The following is a 6,067-nucleotide window of genomic DNA, read 5'->3' as shown; positions in this document are numbered from 1 at the left end:
CTACAGCGCGCCCGGTGTGAGCCAAACCATTGATGAAAATGGCTGTGATCAGCTCTGGAAGCTCCAACGCAGCTGGATTGTGGTGTGCATAGACCTGTTGGAAATTGGCCTTAAGTCCATTCAATGGAAGTCCCATCTCACATATTACGGAATTAAAATGATCTACGACTAATGGCTTGGTCCACAACATATCTACAAAGGTCAAGTGCAGTCCATTCTCCGATGGGCCAGGGCTGATTTTGTGTTTAAAAAGAATAAATAAAAGGTATATTAAAAAAAAAAAAAAAAAAAAAAAAAATAAATAAAACAGTTGATTGGTGTAAACACAGCTTTTGATATTTGGACATACGAGCGACTTCACTGGATTCATTAGGTCATAAAGTTGCCACCTCAGAGATGCATTTGCTGTAGTTAATGGATGGTATACTCTACACTTTCATCCCCATATGGGTCTAGTTTCTCTACAGCTTTCATCTTCCAGTCACAAGCAAAGAGTTTTAAACCTTAAGGCTACTGAAGCCATCTGTTCATGACTCAAATAAATAAAAAAAATCCATGGCCTAGTGTCTGTGTTAAAAAATAAATCCTATATATAGACACGGCTTGAAATGCTCAGTAAACCCTGCATGTGAAACATCATGTCAGAGATGTCACTAGAGGCCCAGTTTTCAGAAATTCAGTGTGGGTGCACTGAAAAAGGGTCACTCACTCGGATGACTGGACATTCTATGCTTAGTTATCGTCAGCCCACTTCCCGAGACTCTAAAAAGAAGACAAAGGTAGGCGGGCAACAAGTTCAACACCTCCAGAAGGCCAAAGGAGGACTGAGGAAAGTCAGAGCATGAAATCTCAATTTCCCTTTAATTCATTCACAGGGTACACTTGCACTACACAGGGCTTATATTGTGGACTAATGTGCAAGGCTGAGTGGGTAAGCAGACGTTTTAAATGACATTTAAGATCAAGTGAACTAAAGCGCAAGATGACTTAATGTATATGTAAATCTCCATTCTGGCTAGAGACAGCAGACAGTTTGCTATGATTTGAATGGTATGAGTAAATTCAAAAACAGATAGGATGATTTGCTGAATCATTTAGCCAGCCAAAACACAAAAAACCATCTGCCTTCTTCCGGTTAACTGAGCTAAAGCTCCAAAAGTAGTAGCAGCTTTCAGTATGCATCAGCTTTAATTGTGATTTTGTTCACTTCACTGTGAACATTTAACTAATGTGTAAGGTATCCACTTCTTTGTTTCGCATCCTGCTCAGCTGTCATGTCTCCATAATGTGCTGCATGGAGATGGTGATGAAACTAAATCACTCCCTCATGAAACAGTATTCTGGTAGTGATCTTGCATAGCCACATCTCTCCCTCTCTCAAGCTCATGAAGTTCTGAGTAAATTTCAGAGAAAACAGTGAACAGCAGAGCGCCGCGGGCACCGATTTGATTGGTTCTCAGTATGAAAACATGTTCTGGAAACAACACCTCTGCTTTGTTTTGCATTGTTATTTAAGCTATGCTAATGATGAATTAGATGAAAAAATGTAATGCTGCGTTCACCTTCAGGCATAAAAAAAAAAGGATTAAATCTGCTGAAAAGCCTGTGGCCACACAGGAGAATCTCCTCTTATGTACCAGGTTGGTGATTTTTTTTATTTTTCAAATAAACTTGTGCATATGCAGAATGAAGAAAAAGCATTTGTAGTAGTGGTGTGTGATACCTCAAGATTCGGTTTTAACCTGATAATGAGCAAAATACAAGCCCAGTCTGACCGACACTGATATTGATGGTTTTACTTTTTTTTTTATCATCCAGTTGCTCCATCTGAATTCATTTTTATGACATTTAAGTAGTTTTATGATTAGTTTTCTGGGTTATTATCAAGAAATAACTAATCTGTATTACCTTTTGGTAAAATAAATAAGTGAAACACAAAATAATAAGCCTGCAGCACAAACTTGCGGTGTAAACCTTTAAAACTTCAAGCCATTTTTTGCCTTTTTGATCCACCTTGTTTATTAATGCAATGTAAAAATTCAACTCTTTTGAAAACAGTCAACATATAAACATGGGGTGTCAGGGAAGGGTAGTACCTCTGTCGGGGGGGGGACATGTGGTGCTCTTCAGAGCAGTTTGTTCGCTTTGGTCCCCACCTGGCACTCTCACCTCTCACCAGTGGCTCCTAGAAGCTGTTTGCATGCAACAGCGGCTACTTCCCGGGTAACGGCTTCCACTGGCTGGTGAAACCTGGTGAGGGTAGCTGACAGGTCTCAAACCCCTCGTGAGTTAGGGGTTGCTTACCTTTGCATGCAAAGACTGGATCCAGCGGACTGAGGGAGGAAACCACTAGATTGATTGGACTGGCAGGAAAGTGGACCCAGCAAAGCGTTGTGGAGCAGGAATAGGGCACAGTGAAACACACAGGACACTGCTGGCCATCCACTGCATCCCGGTCTATCTATAGGATTTCTCTGATCTGCCTTTAGCAGATAAACTCATCATACTTGGTGACTTCAGCGCCAGAGTTGGCACTGACCAAGCTACTTGGGGCTACTTGGGAAGAAGTCCTGGGAACAAATGGCATTGGCAGCAGTAACAACAACGGCCTGTTGCTACTGGAGACCTGCACCGCTCATGGACTGCTCAACACAAACTCCGTCTTTCATCTTCCCAACCGCAAGAAGATGTCGTGGATGCATCCTCGCTCCAAGTATCTGCTGGACTACGTCAATGTCAGGCAAAGAGACAGACAAGATGTTAGAGTCACTAAGGCCATGTGTGGTGCGGAATGCTGTACAGATCATCGCTTGCTGATGTCCATGCTCAGCATTAGGGTACAGCCTCGCAGAAGGCCACAGGGTAAGAAGGCACCAAGACGATTGAATGTCTCCAAACTCAAGCATGCACTCATGAAACAGTCCCTGGCAGAGGAGCTTGAAAGCAAGCTGGAAACCCTACATGTGGATTCTGATGATGTGGAGTCAAACTGGGCAAGCTTCCAAGACACTGTCTACACCCCTGCCACACAAGTGCTGGGCCCTTTCACACGCAAGCACCAGGACTGGTTCGATGAGAATGGCGATCACATCAACGCACTGCTGATGGAGAAACATCATCTTCACAAAGTGCTTCTCAGTGACCCCTCATCAGCATCAAAAAAAGCTGCCTTCAATAAAAGCAGAAGAACTGTCCAACGTGAGCTGCGTCGAATGCAGGATACCTGGCTGAGTGAAAAGGCCGACGAGATCCAGTCATTCAACGATCGCAATGACATGAAGAACTTTTCTAGTGTATTCAAGGCTGTTTACGGGCCTTCAAAGTCAGGATTGTCCCCTCTCCTCAGCACTGATGGGAACAGTCTGATCACTGAAAAGGACAAGATCTTGGAGCGCTGGGCCGAACACTTCTACGGTGTACTCAGTTTTCCTTCGGCCATCAATGACAAAGCAATCGCTCGACTGCCCCAGGTTCCAGTTCAGCACACCCTTGCTGATCCCCCAACAAAAGCTGAAGTGGAGAAGGCTGTGAGGCTACTCTCCAGTGGAAAAGCACCTGGCACTAATGCAATTCCAGTGGAGATCTATGTACCTGGTGGTCCACAGATGATCAGTAAACTTACTGAACTCGCTACTTACTGAATTTATCTTGCTACTCTCCATCGCCGGGGAGATCTTGGCCAAAATCCTGTTGAGCCATCTGAACCAGCACTTAGAGAATGACTTGCTGCTTGCCAACTGCAGAAAAAAGTATCAGGAGCAGAATGTCAGCCTTTACACCACCTTTGTGAATGTGACGAAAGCTTTCGACACAGTCTGCCGAGAAGGACTCTGGGAAATCATGGCCAAGTACAGATGCCCTGCCAAGTTCATCTCGCTGATCAGATAGTTTCACGACAGCATGCAGGGAAGTGTGCAGGACAATGGAGAGTACTCCCAGCCTTTCCCTGTAACAAAAGGTGTCAAACGGGGCTGCATGCTCACCCCAACTCTCTTCAGCTTCATGTTTTCCACCATGCTGTTTGATGCCCTCTGTGATGGCGACATTGGAGTTGGCTTCAGATACACGACAGACGGGAAGCTCTTCAATCTGCGATGATTGCAGGCCAAAACCAAAGTCATCAAAGATACAACCCATGACTTTATCTTCGCTGACGATTAAGCATTGAATGCCAGCACTCAGCCTAAAATGCAAAAAAGTATGGACCTGTTCTCCAAAGCCTTTGACAATTTTGGCCTCACAATCATCACCAAGAAGAGCAAAGTGATGCACCGGCTAGCCCCTGGAACACAATACACAGAGACACCCATCACAGTCAACGGTCAGCAACTTGCTGCTGTGGCAGGTTTGTCTACCTTAGGAGCACGCTGTCGAGATCTACTAACATTGACAATGAAGTCTCCAATAGGTTGGCCAGAGCTAGTGGTGCCATCGGCAGGTTACAGCAACAGTGTGGGACAGGAGAGGCATCAGCCTGCAGACCAAGCTGAAAGTGTACTGCCAGTTGTACTGTTGTCTCTGTTGTATGCTTGCGAGACTTGGATTGTGTACAGTCAACATGCGAAACAGCTAAACTCATTCCATATGAGATGCCCAAGGAAGCTGCTGCACATCAAATGGCAGGAAAAAGTGACAGACACTGAAGTCCTGCAGAGGACTGACATGAAAAGCGTGCACGCCATGCTCAATGCGTGCCCAACTTTGATGGGCAGGCCATGTGTGCCGCATGGATGACGAGCGTCTCCCAAAGTGTCTACTCTACGGCAAACTGTGCAAAGGCAAACACTCTCAGGGCGCACCAAAGACGTGCTTCAAGGACACACTGAAGGCCACTTTGAAGCTGTGTGACATCAGTCCCCACTCCTGGGAGACAGCTGCCTAAGATCGCTCTGCCTTGCGCAGACTGATCTAACGTGGTGTGTTAATGTGTGAGAGAAGGCGCGTAGAGGAGCGGACTGTATAGCCATCTTCGCACCCACAACGACCAGTGATGTGAAGTCCTGGTCCTCTTCGCCAGCAAAGAATGAACATCATCACATCTTTTTTAGAATGGCCTCAGTTAGATATAACACCATGAAAGCCAACCACACACACACACAAAAAAAAACAGTTACGGTCCCAGGCCTGTCCTCTGATAATTGATATGTAAACAGATCTGTGCTAGTGCTTACAGATGATTGGCTATAATTTGATATGTAAATAGAACTGTGCCAGCACTTATAGGTGATTGGCTGTGAACTTCACTTGTACCTGATTCGTCAAAAACCTCGTGCTGGGAACCCATCCTCCTTCGCCAGGATTGGTCGCCGCAGCTTCTGCTTCGTCTGTGGCTGGCCAACCAGGACGACTCTGCTGCTTCTTACAGACGGGACTACCTTCATTTGGAGCAGCTGTGTGAGATTGCAGCACTTGTTACCCTCTGTGGGATTTCTGTAGCATTTGTTAGATTGTGGTTTGGGATTTACTTCCTTTTGCCTTAGTTTTGCTTCTGTTGTTAGATTAAGTGAGTTTCTTGGTTTTCTTACCATTTTTAATTGTGTTTATCAGAACTGCTCTAGTGGGTCTTTTTTTGTTTGTTTGTTTTGTTTATACATATTACAGGACACTTTAAGTAGAATTTTGTTATCTTTTATTGAGCGTATGACTCCAATCAGTTTGTTTTATTTTTAACAGTCACTTTATGTTACCATTCTGATCTTTTATTGGTTTTGTGAAACATTGCAGGTTATTGGTTTATTGTAAATAAATTTACTTACGTTGCATGTATTCAACTTTGACTTGTTTTGGGTATGACCCCTGAGTACCACTAGACTCAGCAGGGGTGAAAAAAAAAAAAAAACATAATTTATTAGCACGAGTACTTTGTAGTTAAGTGACAGATCATCAGTGACCAAGCATTTTCTCATCTGCATATCATTCCCTCAAGTCTCGACTTTCAGAAAAAAAAAAAAAAAAAAAAAAAACACAAGTATATACTGGTTTCTGGTATGTGTTACATATTTACATCTTACATCCAGCTTTTCACTTTGCAGACAGACATAAAATTCTTGTCACTTGTCGATCTTTG

This window comes from Melanotaenia boesemani, chromosome 24, assembly GCF_017639745.1.
Source record: "Melanotaenia boesemani isolate fMelBoe1 chromosome 24, fMelBoe1.pri, whole genome shotgun sequence".
NCBI classification, from domain to species: domain Eukaryota; kingdom Metazoa; phylum Chordata; class Actinopteri; order Atheriniformes; family Melanotaeniidae; genus Melanotaenia; species Melanotaenia boesemani.
This window is presented reverse-complemented; position numbering follows the sequence as displayed.